Genomic DNA, 17,856 nt, shown 5'->3' on the forward strand with positions numbered 1-17,856 from the left:
CGGATATTGAAAATGTAATTGCGATCTACCAAAACAACTGGAACGATAAACGAAATTGCAAAAACTTACGTTTTTCTGACGTAAATCTAACTTCTAGATATTGTGTAAGTCCTCTAAGCAAAATTTTGAAAATACTAAAAATTTTTTGCTCAGTTCTGTTCTGACGTAGCTATTTTTGGCACAAATATGGTAATTTTTAGGTAAGAGGGTGGCTAGAGCTTAGGGTTTCCTTGGTATCACACTACAGAATTTCACATTAGTTGTTATTAATATATTATAATTCATTTCGACCGTATTATGGATGTAGATATTGTCCCAAAATGGAATTTCAGTCTTCTTTACTTATTTCTTCTCTTTACCTTAAATTGCCAACGTTTCGGTCCTGTGTTTGGGACCTTCTTCAGAACATCAGAATTTAAGAGAACAATTGTTGGCTGGTTAAAAGCACTACCTTGGTACACTGAGAGAAATCCGAAAAAATTAAAATAACGTTCCGGAAATGTTAATTTTACCCTGCAGTATTGATCCATAAAGAAATCATCATTGAAGTCATCATGCAGTTCTGCACCATAAATTTCCCATCCAGATTTTTATTATTGATTAAATTGTGGTAGAAAATAGTACGTTACATAATTATCGTCGTTTTCTTTTGTAAATATATCACCAATACAGGAAGCATGTCTTTAAGTGTCTCCAAAGTTATCTGGAGGAAGTTATTTTAATTTATGTGTCATTCTAGAAACTTATGTGTCATTTTACACGACACGTAAATACCGTTAGAAATAGAACTTCCTCTTTATCATTAATCGCACATTTTCACTTAAACGGTAGAATGATTAAAAAGGAAGCCTCTCATCTGGCAACCCGTGTGTCATCGATATTAAACAATTATAGCAGACGTGTCCTGACTGAATGAGAAATTTCGAGTGGTTCTAGAAGTTTTAATAAACAACTTCTCACTTTACCTTTAATGACATTGAGATGTCGTTTTTATGACTTAATTGTTACACTGCAGTAAAATTTTGCTACTTTTGAATTTCTAAACAATTTTAATTCATTTTTAAATTTATTTTGAGAACTACAGTCGAGTGTAATAATCCGGGCGCTTCGCTGTCTGGATCGTTTATGACTAATCCACTTAAAATAATATTTTTATTTTTATTTCCGTAATATAGTTACTACAGTTACATAATATAACTATTCAAGTTTGAGAAAAAGTAAAAATAATATTTTTATCCATTAAATAAGTAATTGTAATCGACTCATTTCATTCTTGTGCCAGCTGGGTTCTTCACTAAAAATTATCTAGCAGTGATATTTTCGTTAGTGACAGCTGGTTGATTGAAAAGGCGACCCAGTTAGTGCATGCTGACTTATTTCAGTATTATCATTATTTTATAAATTTTCTTTAATTTTTTTGATAATTTTTTTTATATTATGTTTCTGAATGAAACAGTGATAATTCTATGGATTTAGAAGAAGTAAAAAAGAATTTCATCAGTCCAAAAACAAGCGTTTAAGTAGCACTCTTCGGAGAACGATCCAGTTAAACCACCTTACTATATTTTATAATGTATGGTTTGGTTACTTGAGAACAGTTTTTCTCTCGCATTTTAATAATATTTCTCTCACGGTCCACTCGAATGCCGATCTATCGATTTCTTGCAAAAATAGTGTCAATCTGCCGATCTCGTATCAATCTACCGAACTACCGATCTCATGCCAATCTGCAGATTTCTGGCCGAACTGTGTCCTTATGTCTATTTCTCGACACTATTTTGCCGATCGTCGCTCATGGTTGACTCTAAGAGCCACTTAATACCCCTTGAGTTCTCTCATTGTACTTTTGATTGCTGTACTAAAACCTAGGTATGTACTAAAAATATTAGACCATTTCTTAGTACAAGTGAGATAAAATGCCAAAAACAAATGTAGTGAAGAGGCAGGCAATATATTTTTATCGTGAGACATTTCCATTCAAAATTGTGAAGCATTTTTCAATGCAAAAGCTCCGCAATGTACTTGATGTAGCACTTTCAGTTAGAGTCAAAATTAAACGTGGTCGTTTGCTAAATCTTTAAAAATGTTCTAGTTGCAAAAGAAAATGCAGAAAATCTACAAATTCCAACAATATCTTACATACTGGACAAATAGCATATGTTTATCTATACGTGTAAAAGCTCCATGGTGCATACTTTTTGGTGACTTTTCACACATGAGGACAATCCAAATAGAACGTGCAACGAATAATGTTCAGGGAATTTTCTCTATATCTGATTCATTTCACCTTAAACACACACGTCCCCTCAATCGATTTTCCATCCTTAAAATTGCACCCAGACCGATATCCTGGAAAGAATAATTCACCGTCAATTGAGCTTCTGCAAAAGCTCTCTTTAGGACATACTTTTTTTCACATCTTTGCGCTTCTCCATGATGTGGATTAGACACAATTCCCAAATAACTCAGAATTCTGTGATTTTTCACCCTATTCTCGCAGAGATTAATAATTTTTTTTCTATTGTGAACTTTTTTTTCTGAGGGGTGAGAGAGGAAAATATTTGTGGATAAAAAATTGGGTTTTTGACAGGATTTTGTCGAAAATAAATGCTCTGCCATTGCGACAAGAGCAATGTTTGGACAAATTGCATAAACAATACAAACATACCGGAAGGCTATGTGTGAGCTTTTGGGGAGGGTAGAGCTTTTTCTGAAGCACCTCTTCAATTCACCTCTCAATACATTGCATTGTACGAGATGGGGTTGTGCATTCACCTAGCGCCAAATGCTTTGCACACATGACTGCGAAAATTTATTCACACTCACCCCGCCATTCGATAAATCAAAGTTAAACGACTGAAGCAGCAAAATGTCGGTGTGGAAGAATTGGACACCATATGAGGACCCCCTTTTCAGCTATTCATCCAATACCATTTCCCCATCCTGACCAGGAAGGAATGCCGGATGGTGGTAGAGCAGAAAAAAAAACCGTCAGAGATCCTCTTACATTGAATTCAAACATTGGGAAATCCACTGCTAAAGATGAATTGGATTCTCCCATGAATTGTACACCATGCGTTCTTCAATATCACTCAGGCACTGTATTTAATAATTTCCCTTGTAAATCCTCTGCCGCAGAACATCCCTTGAACTGTTAAACCCCAAAAACATCCCTCTGCAAAACTATTTTTAAATTCTGGTAGGGATGTATGCACTCTGTTTTTTTTATCCCTGGTGCTATGTGCAACAAATTGAAGCATTTGAGGTATTTGCTGTTGAGAATGAAAAAGAAATTCTCTTTTGTGTCATACACACAAATATAATCCCCCAACCTGGTCGAAAAGATACACAAACACCGAACTTTGTCATTCTAGCAGCACATTTGAGAATATCCTCAACACCACACGATATCCACTATGCATGAATTCAATTGAGGAATGTTACATATTTTGAGAGACCAGTGGACACAAAAATAGCAAAGTTAATGCATCACAAGCATACATGAAACTTCAAAGGAGTACTTTAAAACTTTAAGCACAGAAATACCTAAACTTTTCAAATGAGAAGGATGATAGGGTAACCACTTGTGATGGCCTAGGGGGAAAACTTCTAACTGAAATAACATATCGTAGAATGATTATTTACGACAGGGGTGTGCAAGGACCGCTTTAATCCGAACAAACGTCAAAATAAGTTTGTTCAGGTAGCCTTTTGACCATTGACGTAAGTTTCATTTGACGTTTGTTCGATTTCAAACGGTTCTTGCACACCTCTGATTTACGAAATACAGTGGGACCTCGATAGAGTCAACCCCCGATATAGTCAATCTCCAATCGAGTCAACAGCTATTTTTTTTACTCTACGGACTCCGATAGTCAACTTGGACCCAAGTTGTCTCCGATAGAGTCAACTTTTCCTTTATTTTTGAACTAATAATATTGTATGACTTTTTTGAATTAAAATCAGTGTTTTGGTTGGTGTATCAATGTAACTTTTTTCACACAAGAAAAACAATGTTATGATAAAATTCGTATATGAACCGTGTAATCAATTTTCAACAAAACAATTTTCTTTTCGTTATTTTAAGAGTTTTGACCGATTGAAAGGTCTCTTGTCTTTTCTCTCTTGTCTTAAGATTTTTTTATTAAGCCATATGATCCCGTATAATGTGTTTTCCTGTAATCCCAAAAAAAGAACGATTTTCGCGGTGAAGGGGAGGGGTAGGGAGGAAATAAGGGTCATAATAATCCCCAGGTTGACTTATTAGGGGGTCATCTGAAGACCCCCTAATCTGAAGAAAATGAGAAAAATTGGTTTTATTGCTCTTTTTTGTGAAGTTTAGAGTCATAGTTGCGTCATAACGAAAAGAACAACTACCAATCTATTCTTTCATACAATAAAAGTTCAAAATAAATTCTAATTTATATCTTTAATTGCATCAGAATTTCTAACAATTAAATATCTACCGGAGCTCTTCTAAAAAAAGTGAAAAAAGAAATCTTTAAAACACCATTTCCTTATCTTAACATCGTGAATGGACCTCAATATTATCACATGGATAGTAATTTTCACTTGATACTTACTAATGAAAAAAACATTGTGTAAAATGATTCCTTAATCTCCAACTTTTGCCCCAAATATACTACTTTTTTGGACCAGAGGGTGTAGAATTTATGGGTTAATTAAATGAAATATTCTACTATCGTGTTAAATTTAATCAATTATCTGGTAGAAACATAAAATAATACCCCTTTATATCAAAATTTCACATCTTAATTGATTTTTTCGGACTCCGATAGTCACCGAAACCAATGGAGTCAACAGGCCTGGAAATAATTAGTTGACTCTATCGAGGTCCCGCTGTACTTACCATTTTTTCTTGGTGGAAGAAAATAAGCGAATAATTTCATATTTATTCGCAATTTTCAAGAAAAAATGCAATATTCATAATATTCAAGGGTTGGTTTCTCATTGTTCGCAGGAAATTTTACAGTTCCCAGCAAAATTTTACTGCTCCTAGAAAATTTGATCTTTTGCTGAAGACTTTACTGTTCCCAAAAAAATTTATATTTCGCAGGAAATTTTGCTGTTCTTAAAAAATCCTACTGTTTGCTAGAAATTTGATTGTTGATTATTTTACTGTTCCCATGGAATTTTACTGTTCACGAGAAATTTTTCTGCTCACCGAAGTTTCATTATTTTGAGGCAGTATTGCTCTTCGTAGTTAAATATACTGTTCTCAGAAAATATTACTGTTCCCAGGAAGTTTTGCTGGTCGCAGGAACTTTTACTGTTCTCAGATAATTTTACATTTTCCATAAAATTACATTTTTCGCTGAAAATTTGACTGTTGTCTGGAAAATTTACTGTTCTCAAATAGTTTTACTGTTCCCATAAAATGTTACTGTTCATAAGAAATTATACTATTCCCACGAAATTTCACTGTTCTGAAGAAATCTTGCTGTTCGAAATACATTTTGTTATTAACAGAAAAATTTGCAGTTTCTAGGAAATTTTACTGTTCCCAGAAAATTATATTGCTTTCTGTAACTTCTACTGTAGACGAGGAATTTTTCTGTCTCTAGGAAATTTTATTCTTTTCAGAAAAACTACTTATCCCAGACAATTTTACTGTCCATAGGAAATTTTAGTGTTCGCGGAAAAATTTACTGTTCGTAGGAAATGTTACTGTTCCCAGAAAATATTACTATTAGCAAAAAAGTTACAGTACAAAAGAAGTATTATGTTCGCTGAATTATTTTGCTGTTTGTTAGAGATTTTATTATTTGTGGAAAAATTTACCACAAAAGATACAAAAGTAGTAGTAAAAGGAGTAGACAAAGCGACAGTGAAAGATCAACACGGAGAGTACCAAAAATTTCCAAAAGTAAAATTAAATAAAATAGTTTAAAATTAATAAAACAATGAGAATCCCTGGGAAAGAGTTAGAGTGAATATGGTGATGCATAAAGTTAGTCAGACGTTAGACGTTTTTCAAATACTTAAAAGTTTCTAAATTGACCGACTGAAGAAGACCAATACCAAGGGTTGAAAGCTTTGGAGAAAAAAAAGATTCTTTTAATTTGAAAGAGGAATACCCTTCTGACGAACACCGGAAGAATTGAGAGCAGAAAATTTACCATTCGTATGAAATTTTGGTGTTCTTACGAAATTTTACTGTTTCAAGGAAAATTACTGATCCCAGAAGATTTTGCTGTTTTGAGGAAAATTTTAGTGTTCCCAAGAAATTTTTACTGTTCCCAAGAAATTTTATTATTCCTAAGAAATTTCATTCTTCACGTGAAAATTTACTATTCGCAAGAAATCCTATTGTTCCCAGGAGATATTACTGTTCCCAGAACATATTACTGTTGGCAGAAAATTTAACTGTTTCCAAAAAAATTACAGTACACAAGAAACATTATTGCTCGTAAGAAGTTTTATTATTCGCAAGGAAATTTATTGTTGGCAAGAAGTTTTTTCCTTTCGTAGGAAATTTTACTATTCACGAGAAATATAGTCATTTTACTGTTTGAAGGAATAAATCCCAAAATATTTTAGCGCTCCGAGGAAATTTTGGTATTTCAAGTAAATTTTATTTCTCCCATAAAATATTACTGTTCCCAAGTAATTTTACTGTTTCTAGAAATTTATATTGTTCGTTCGTTAGTGTTGTTAGATGATTTCTACTGTTCTCAGGTGTTTCTACTGTTTCCAATAAGTATTACTTTTCGTAAGAAATCTAACTGTTAGTAGGAAATTACACACTGTTCTCAGAAAATTTTACTGTTCTCAGAAAATGTCACTGTTCACAGGATATGTTACTGCTTTCTTGATTTTTTTTTCAAAAGTCTTTAATGATTAAATAAGTGTGGTTAAATTCAGGCAATAAAACTCTATAATATTTACGAAAAATAACTTAAAAATATAATACTATGAGTTTTATCTAAATACCAAATAATAAAATTTAAAGAAAAAACTGTTTTCTATCTCTGCATTTATAGTAATATATCATGACAAAATTAAAAAAAAAAGATGATAAATTGTTTGACAAAACCTTTAAATCCAATCGAAATAGTTTTGTTCTTTTGATACTTCCGTACATTATACTAAAAGCTAAGATTTATTTCGAGTTTTTGTACTTGATAGTTTCTTAAGATTGTGGACATTTTTTTGTTGCACCAGTCTCTCATGCGGAAGTTATGAGACGTTGTGAATGAATATGGTTTTCCTAGGAGAGACGACAGAGATCTACGCCCCGTCTTAAGGGTACAAAATTGTATGTACAGAGAGACGAGGTATTTCACGTGAAAGGAGACAGATGGTGAATATCATTAAGAGAGAAAGGGGGTTGAAATGGAAAATTTACACTCTTCAACCCACTCAGCCATTAAAAAGGTGTGTGTGTAGGTGGAATTCAGAGGGAATTGCATGAGGAAAGTGCATTTGGGGGATGGAAGAACTGAGCTTACAATGGCTATACATAGAATGACGTAGAAGGAAAATTATTACAATATAATATTAACCTATATGTAAATTTCACTCTGCAGGTTATTCAACAATGTGAAGAAATATTTGTAGAGAATTTATTATCATGTGTAATTCGTTGACGGAAATTCTGTCAGTTCAGAACGTTTAAGCTGTCCTTCAGTGTGTCTTTTATTCTGCCATTTTTAATGTTAAACTCCCACGAAAAGACTTTCCTGCACTTTGTTTTGTCACGAAGGGACTGCTCTCTTTCAAAGAATACTCATTTATCCAATTCACTCAAGAATGATGAGAAGCTAACTTGAAGAAAAAGAAAAAGGAAGGAAGCGATGGTGTATTGACTCAGACTTTGCAAAGTCCTTGAATTCTGTAGTTGGTTTCATTAATTAATAAAGTTCGGTATGTGTTGATTTTGTTTGGCTTGAGGGAGGGTATTAGGTCAGGAAGACGTTGTATGGACGTCTTCATTCTGACGTCACTGGAATAGCTGGAATATTACCTACTTAACAGCAATTACGTCACGGTGATTGGTATTGGATTGATTGGTTATGGTATTGATTTTACAAGATACTAGCACTGACTTTATAACATTTTCGAATTCATTTATTAAAATACTTTATCATTTAAAATCAATGATAAGTTTTATGAATAACTTTGGTATTGATTTTTGAGTATTTTCTTATTGATTTCAAAAACATTAAGGCATTGATTTCTTATAAACAATTTGGAATTGTCTTTAGATAATGTTGGTATTGACTTTTTAGTATCAGAGATTGGTTTTAAATCAATTGGTATAGAATTAAAAAAAAGTATTGATTTCTTAGACATTCTGGGATTGACTTTAGATACTTTTGAGATTGTCTTTGGACACTTCTGGTATTGAATTTCAATAATTAGGGATTGATTTCAAATAATTTTAGAGCATTTTCACATTGATATGCAGAACGTGAATGCATTTATTTCCTAAAATCTTTTGGGATTGACTTTAAATAATTTTGGTATTGATATTTAATCATTAGAGTTTGATTTTAGATGACTTGGGACTGATTTTAGATTTTGGTATCGATTTTGGGATATTGTGGCATTGATATCCAGAATATTAGGGCTGTGATTTTTTATAACCTTTTGGGATTGACTTTAGACAATTTTGGCATTGAGTTTTTTAATAGTTAGGGATTGATTTTAGATAATTTTGGTGTTAATTTTAGAGTATTCTCTCATTGATATTTAGAGAATTAAGACATTGACGGCTTATAAATCTTTGGTATTGATTGTTAATTAACAGAGATTGATTTTGAACAATTTGGGATCTATTTGATATAATTTTAGAGCATTTTCACATTGATATCCAGAGCATGATGGCATTTATTTTCCAAAATCTTTTGGGATTGACTTTAGATTTTGGTATCGATTTTAGGATATTATGGCATTGATATCCAGAATATTAGGGAGATTAAGAATGTGATTTCTTAGAACCTTTTGAAATGGACTTTAGAAAATTCCGGCTTTGACTTTTTTTAATCATTAAATGTTCATTTTAAATCATTTGGGATTGATATTAGATAATTTTGGCATTGATTTTAGATCATTTTAGCACTGATTTTACAACAGTTTGGCGCTCATTTTCAAGAATTTTTGCATCGATTTGTGGAACATAATGGCATTGATATTAGCACGTTTCGGCATTCATTGGTTATTAGCATATTTTTCAAAGGATAACTCAAGAGCTTAAGAGTCAATCGAGAATGATTGACGACAAATCGAACGACAAACTCTAAGAATGTCAATCGACATGCGTTAATGAATAAAAAATTGATAAATTTTGAAAAATTATTTTACAAGCAATTATATACATTGCTTGTAAAAACTTTAAGCAATAACAATTTCGAACTTGATAATGAGATATGATAAGATTCCAGAGTGAAATGGTAATAAGGGGGAGCGTGCTATAACCTTTTTTCACAATGACACATTTGTAATTCATTAAATCACTCCTTCATTCATAATAGGGTTCTATGCATAAATTTTATCATTGTTCGTCCACGACATGTTGATGCACTTTCTGTGCCGTGTTGCTCGGAACATGCTGGAAAATTGTATGTTGAGAAAAGTGATGTGAATGCTTTATAGTTGCTTCCTGACACAGAAGACTATAATGACTCTATGAGGCTGAATAACTTCCAACATTATGACGATGGGAGTTAAAGTTGAAACTTTTCCCCACAACATTTTCACCCCAAAATCCCCCAACTTCCACCCCTTCCCCACTCCTATATAAACCCTCTAAAGTACGAGTGGTAAAAGAGTCAGACAAAAAGTGCCCTAACCCAACTTAAAACTCCATGGTGAATGCACAAAGTTAAAAGATTTCTCTCAAACTTCATCCACACAAAACACCCATCATCATCAAGAAAACCACGGAGAAAAAAGTTAAAAAAAAACATAGAGATTGTCTATTGTAATCCTCCAAGGATGGAGAAGGAGCAAACGATTGCATATTTAAAAGTTTGTCAGATTTATACTTGAATAAACAATTTGGAACATATATTGTTACCTTTTGCGAAGAGTGAATGTATGAAAATTTAATTCAATATCCAGTCAATTGGAAAGTTTACTCTTGAATAAATTACCTGCAAACAGTGGTGAAAGAGAGCTTTTCTAAGCCTTTCCTCTCTTTTATCCAATCGCACCCACAAAACACCCAACTTTCTATGGGCTAAAACTGATTTGCAACTCAACACTATAAGAAAACTTTATTAATCTTTCACATGAATAGATTTATGCTCCCTGTTCGGCTTAAGTTTTGATCGTTGTTAAAGCTTTGTGAAAGATTTAGCCACAAAGTGAGAAAAACTCTTTAAATATTCACTGTGATCTTTTATACTTTCAACTTTAACGGTCGTCAATCTCGTCAAAAATCTTTTGTTTTTTGTACATTTTACGACAAGTTTAGCGTTAAATTTGAGATTATTTGCTGTCCTTTTTTACTGCCATGTATTTTCTTTGAGAAAAACTCTAAAACTTGATGGATATTGCTGAGTAAAATTCGTTCGTTGCATTTATTTTAGTCGATCGACAATATTATACTAAAACAAAATGTTTTTTTTTCACGAAAAACTAACGACAATTCGACTGACATTCTTACAGAACGTCGATCGACATACGTCGTAATACAACGTTCTGGGTAACACAAGACAAAATGTTACGATCGCAATGTTTAAATGCAATATCCATCCTCTTAAGAGCTTTGACCAAGTGCTTAAAATAAGTCCTAATTAAGTACTTATATAGTTCTTGCATTGGGCATCTGTTGAGCGGAAGTAGTGACACTGGCGGCAAAGGGTGGAAATAGCCACAAAGCTTCCGGAATTATGCATATCAGAACCGAAAAGAACCGCGCTAAATGGCTTTACGAATATACAGTGGCGGTCATAATAATAGAATCAGCTCCGCAAAGACCACTATTTTACCATAAGCATTTTTGTTTATTCCAATTCGTTGAAATAATTTTGACATAGAAATATTCAAATAATTACCTTACGTCAAATAAGTATTGTTTTGGCCGCTAGAAGTCTCTGTTTTTCACAGAATACATTAATACCCAGCGAGCACAGTTAGCAGAAAAAAAGCATTTTCAGCATTTTTTTTTTGCTGAATAGGTCTGCTGGCCAGTCAGCAGCTTTCGAACAAAAAGCGCTAAACAAATACATGAAAATGGCACTGTTTAGCGCTCGCAGCGGGTGATGGAAGAACTAAACACTGTCGGTAGATGGCGCTGGAAACAATTTAGCAGATTTCTATTTCATTTTTTTATTTTTCTCGCAAAATGAACTTGGAATTTCCCTTGAAATTATTTATCAACTTGGGGGATATTATAATCACGATTTTTATTACCTATATTGTTATAGGATTTATACTGCGGTATGCTGTCTATAGAGAAATGTCAAATAGGAGTATTAAACATACTCCCGACCAAAAAATCTACATTTTCTAGTGAATTTCGTCATTATTTTCTTGAGAAAAAAAATTATTTTATTCTGAGGAAATATTCAATCGGGGGTTATAAAATTATTCATTATTTATGAAAAATATGTTTTTTCTTTTGAAAAAAGCATATTTTCCTTAATTTTTGCAATTAAATATTGGCATTTTTCCTGAAACAGCCATCGATGTCTTATACTCACATTCGATCACAACTATTTTAATTGATCGCGAAACTGGATTTTTCTGGTTCGTAAATGTTCGTAAACACACAAAACTGTTCGTAAAATTTTGTCATTGGTTCGTAAATTGTTGTTTATCTGACGAATATTTTACGAACATTTACGAATAAATAACAAAATTTCACGAAAATTTTTTGTGTGTTTACGAACAAATGTTTGTAAAAGTACAAAAAATGCTCGTCAAGTGATCATGTTACAATGTTTGTGAAAAAAGTACAAACTTTTACGAACTTGTTTGTAGATTACACGATTCACGAGCATTTCGTAAATCCCCCATAGGAATTCACAAACATTTACGAACATTTTTACAAAATATATATATTTTTTTGTAGAGATAAAACCCTAAAATTTACCATTTTGAATTCTTCAGAGTTAAAGTTCAACCACCCTGGTGGCCGTGTTTTTCAATAAATTTTCTTGATTTTGAATATTTTGGAAATGCATTTAAATTTCCAACCGGGTTGGATCGGTCTCAATAGGTATTGAATGGGTAAAGTACTCATATGAAAAATTGGTCGAATGTTTTTATTTCTTGGTTGTCTATATTCTTTTTCCTATCTGGAAGCAAAACGGTAAAAGATACCGACTTGCGGTCTTCGATGACCCCAATAAGTTTATACTGTCTAAGGAAATCAGTTCTCCTTTTTCCCCATGCCCTCTATTTCCTTGACCCGTTTGTTCGTTAGAAAGGATTTGGAATTCCTCACAAGGCTGAACTGATTTCAATCGGTCACGAATCGGTAATAAACGGATTTATAACTGATAACTAATATTTAACTGATATTAAATTATATTACTCCTACGGTATTTTGGATAAAGTTTTAAGTGATTTACGAATCAGTTCAAATCAGTTGTGAACATGTGAACCGATTTTGAACCGATAATGAATTTTTGTACGAAAATTAATTTTATTATCCTTAAAACCATTTTGGGGGATTTTTTGAGTGATTTATGGATCAGTTCAAATCGGTTGGGAACCAGTAAACGGTAAATAATGCGAAAGTACTCTTGAGGTATGTACCATGCAAGTCACGAGTTCGGGCACTTCATAAAGCCTGCGATACTTTGCCATCCCTTTTGGATATGTTTAGAGGTAGCCTAGGTGAAGATTTCGTGTATATTTAACTTAACTATGACCAGAAAATTCGACATTTTGGATTTTTGAACCGGTACGCGCCCAAAAGCTGTATCTTGTGAGTTCGGACATCTTTTTAACCCATCATCTTAATACTTTTCGTTATCCAGATCAAACACAATTGGTACTTTTTCAGAGGGATTTGAGGAACTAAGTCAGAACTAAGAGAGGAACGTTAAAATTATGCTTTAGATTTTTTTAATATTTTTTTTGAAAAATAAGAAAAATTCAAAAGATGTTCTAAGGCCAAGGTAATTACTAAAAAACTACTTATTTAAGAAAAGGTCTTAATTAAGTACTTAGTGAAAGGCCTGTCTAAGCCATGCCATCTTATTTTTACCTTAAATAATTGAGGTGAAAATTTGCTATATTCATAATAAGTATTTAATATTAAAGTACTTTATATATCTGTAATACAAATTACTTAATTAAGGGCTTGAATAAAGAGTCCTTTATTAAGTTCTTAATGTTAAGGCTGAGCTATGCCATCTTATTTTATCAGTTAGCTCCGAGGCGGTGATGCTTGTCCCATTATAATATTTTTTTAAGCAGTTAATGTTCTACAACTTTGTAAAATTAAGCAATTAAGTTGAAAAATTATTAAATTCCTAATAAATACTTAATGTGTTAGTCGAGATGTATAATGAAACTAAAGTAACTCAAGTTGGTTTTACAAACTTCTCTACTTCTAGAGAATGATTTATCATTCAAAGGCCTTCAACTTCCCTTTTATAATAAATGAAATCGATTAAGTAAAACTAGAAATATGGTCATCTTTGCAAAAAAACTGGAAAAAAGTTTTGCCTACATTACAGGCACAAGATCAAAATTCCAAGTACCAATTGATCTTTTTTTTTATGAAATCAAATTATTAGAGATTTAAATTTGATTTACAGATTTAAAGCATTTGTTGATATCTACGGTACATCTTTGGTGTTCAAAGTTCTTCACTAAAAGATGTTACTTTGCAGAAAATTGACATTAACTGTATTTTACCACTTTCTGCAGGTTCTGCAAAGAGGTCTTGACAATCAGAGAAACAGCTTAGCACAAAAAAAAGGTACATCATTCTGGATATATTCTCGACACAGACTGCATTTTCCATTACCCAGTGGAGAATTCGCTGTGAGTGGACATTTTATTTCATTTGCACCCCTCTCGGTGAGTAACATCTCTTTTTTTTTGTACTTCCATCTCAAATCTGGGGCAAAAAGTGAAGTGACTTGGGGGACTTTCTAGCCAGAGAGCTTAGGGGATAGAAAAATTACACGTTCCATTTAAATCAAGTCCATCTTCTTCTATTTCGCATTTGTGTCACTGACCATTCACCCTGATTTTGGGGATAAAAACGACCATGGGGAGGAATAAAAACAGTGAGTGAGGGAGTTTCTTTTTTGTATTTGGACGATGGTTTTCAGGTGGAATTAGCATATTTCAACTTCAACCTTTTGGCTATTGCTCGAACTCAAAGAGATGACAATGGTGCTGAAATTGTTAATTTTCAGCTATATATTCAAAATTTCAGGAGCTAAACAGTGAGAGATATTGACTTACTGTGCTATTCCAATAAAAATGAGAAGGGGATATCTGCTTCTTGAGTATTTTTTTAGTACACAACGAGCATTTTTTTTAGTACACAAGTGATTTTTCTTTGTTTTGGTTCCTGTCTAGATTATTTGATGGTTTTGAAACACAGTGAGGAGCGGGGAAACTAGTCGAGAGAGCAAATGTGCTAGAAAATGTTCAGGAGAAATATTTTCCCTTCTGATTTTCAACAGTATGGCACCGTAAGTCAATATCTCGTCGGTTAAATCGACCGTTGTCGTATCTACATTTTTAGCACATTTACTGTTTTCAAATCCTTCTGCATTATCGACTTTTTCTGTGTTGAGTCCTATCTTGACTGTTTTCCACAGTCTTCATCGTGTTTCAAAATCACTAAACAGTCGTGACAGGAACCAATACTAAGAAAAGTTGATAATGCAGATTATGCAGATTATGCAGAAAAGTTGATTAAAGCACTTAAGAACAGTTATGTGCTAAAAAAAATGACATGAGAAAGATTTTTCCTTTTCATTTTTCATTGCCGTAGCACCATTACGAATTTCGCAAGATCCCACATAAAGTCAGTCTTTGAAATAAGGTTAAAGACTTCCTGTTGCGCTCATTCAGCGAAGTTTTATCCATTTTGTCATTTTGTAGAAACATTTTTCACCTATTGGGGCGAGTGTCTTTGAGGATTTGGAGAATCTACAATGGGGGTGCATATGAATTATTTATGAGACCACCTTGTCTTTCAATTTTTTCTTCATTTCATCCTCAAAATGGCAATTCTGTCGACAGTTCCTTTTTCTTTTGCCTCTGCAGCCCTTTTTTCGCGTAGTATATCCCCTTTCTGAAATGTTTTACGGACTGGCACACCTTCAAAGAATATGGCTCTTCACGCTTCCCAAGCCACATTCTAGAGGTTTTCCTCATATTTATCTCACAATTTCAGTCAAGTGTTTAGGGGACAGTGGGGCACGACAGGCACGGTAGAAAAGAATAAAGTGTTCTGCTCTACGCACTTGCTAAAATTTAAATATTTAAATTAATTTATTTTAATTAGGAACTGTGAGAAAATCTTTAAATGAAAAATTATTGAAATAAGTGTTAAAATAACTCATTCAGTAAGAAGTGATATTACAGGCAAATGTGTATTTTTTAAACAAAATTGTGTGTTTAGGAACTTGAATTTAAACTCACGGATGCTAAAAATGAGCGTTAAACCAAGCCTTTTAGCTGAGAATAGCCAGAAATAAAATCAAAGTGTAAGGGATTGATCGAAAGGATGTGTGTGTTCATAATACGCTTATCTATACGTTTTGTAAGGCTTGATTTAACCCACGTTTCAATAGAAATTGATATTACAGGCCAATGTGTATTTTTTAAACAAAATTGTGTGATTAAGAACTTGAATTTAAACTTACGGATGCTATGAATGAGCGTTAAACCTAGCCTTTCAGCTGAGAATAGCCAGAAATAAAATCAAAGTAGAAGGGATTGAAGGAAAGGATATGTGTATTCATCTTACGCTTATCTATACGCGTTGTAAGGTTTGATTTAACCCACGTTTGCAAGGCGGTCTTTAAACGGAAGGTCTGATGTACTAACCTGGTATTGGAGCATTTGATGAATGAATTTAGTTTAGTATGATCGGAATTTTGAACATATCTCTTCCAGAAAAGCATTAAAAAGTGTAACTGCCTTAACTGCAGCCCTGTCGTAAATGTAATTGCACCCCTGTCATAAGCTTTTCTTTAACTCATGCACTAAGAATGGTCTTCACCGATCCTACCTACCATGTCCGATCAGTGAACACCATCCTTAAGAACTTGAATTAAAGAAAAGCTTATGAGAAACTGGGGTGCCCTCGAAATCACCCTAGAAGTGGAAAGTCATCCGCATCTACGGTAAATCTATTATTAAATTTATGCAATACAGTGACACCTTTTATGCAATTTAGTTAGAAATTTTTATTAAAACTATAAAATGCAAAATCGATTTAATTATATTGATTTGAAATTATTTTCAATTTTTTCGCTCATTAATATTGTCGCTTAATAAATAAATTAATGGACATAATCAGTTAAAAATTGAAATTAATTGAAAAAGAACTGCGCGAGTCGGCTTAATTGTTTTCATTTGAATACTTTAAATTGAGTTTTTCGCTAAAATAATAAATTATTTTTGTGTCAATGAAATTAGTTGTCTAAAAGATATTATCAGGTTTTAGTGTACGAATTATTTGATTTGAAAATTAGATGGAATACTACTTTTAATTGATTATTCAATTAAACAAAAAGAGCAAACTGAGCAAATGAAAAATGGGCAACTATTATTCATTTTAATTTTACAAGTTTTTAGGGGTAGTTTTTTTTAATAAGTGTAACTGTTACCCTTTTTACATATGAAAAGGTAATATTTACACCGAATTCGAATCATTATGGAAAAACGACAAAAACATTCACCGGAACGTTATCTTAAGATTTTCGGTTTTTTTCCACTCCGAACTTAATACATAAAACAGAAAAAAAATCTGTAAAATTGTTCGTAAATGTTTGTAAATTGGGTGTGATGTTCTATTGGGACCTTACGAAAAGCTCGTACATAGTAATAACCCACTAAACAAACAGACGGATGCAAAACCATTTCACAAAAGTGAACGCTTTACCCTCCAATGGAAAACACCATTTGAAATTCAAAATACTTGAACGTGTTCGGGCAGTTTCTTGCACTTTTTCAGAGGGCGCTAGTATAGCAAATTTACCATTTTCTCGTGGGAATTCCGTCTGTTTGCACGGTAAAAGGTTCGTAAAATGATAATTTGTCGAACACTTTTTTGTTATTTAACCCATTGAGTCAATCTACCAGAAATACTTGGGATAGAATATTCATATTTTGGGATTAGATTCCTAGAGATTAATAGATGATTTTTTCGAAAAGAAAAAAATATCCATTATGGAGGCGTGGGGATCCGCCCTGAAACACGCGTCTTACGGTCACTGAATTTAAATTCTGTACATTAATTAATTACAAACTCTTTTGATTTAGATAGAGTAACTATCCAAGAAAACAAATTGGCAACTAGAATTCAAATCAGGAAAGAGAATGGAGGTCAATTTTAACAAATTCGACGGGATGTCGAATTTTCCGTCCGCCATTTTGAGCAAAAATTTTGCATGACTTTCCGCGAAGCGAGAAAAGAACAACATAATGTATTTCCATCTCTGTCGGGCTATTTTTTCCAAGTAATTGAAGGACTGAAGTAACTAAAAATCCATTCCCGACAGAAATTCGAATATCAATTGCCCAGAAATAAATCATATAAAATCAGTCAATTTGCGTATGATGTATAATACCATGGTAAGGAATGGATTAAGAAACATTTGTTTGTAAATATTTGTAAATACTCAGATGTTAGTAAAATTTTCTCATTTGTTTGTAAATTTTTGCCAAACAAACAAAAAT

The 17,856-nt window shown here is 32.9% G+C and overlaps 1 long non-coding RNA gene across 1 annotated transcript in view; it reads left to right on the top strand.

Annotated features, from left to right (window-relative positions):
* LOC129807906 (uncharacterized) overlaps nucleotides 1-17,856 on the top strand; it is a 194,884-nt gene that overhangs the window by 57,503 nt on the left and 119,525 nt on the right. Inside the window, exon 2 of the long non-coding RNA XR_008752337.1 lies at nucleotides 13,855-14,007. This is a non-coding gene — a long non-coding RNA (uncharacterized LOC129807906). The remainder of the gene's footprint in view (nucleotides 1-13,854; nucleotides 14,008-17,856) is intronic.

The sequence above is a fragment of the Phlebotomus papatasi genome, chromosome 3, assembly GCF_024763615.1.
Source record: "Phlebotomus papatasi isolate M1 chromosome 3, Ppap_2.1, whole genome shotgun sequence".
NCBI lineage: Eukaryota > Metazoa > Arthropoda > Insecta > Diptera > Psychodidae > Phlebotomus > Phlebotomus papatasi.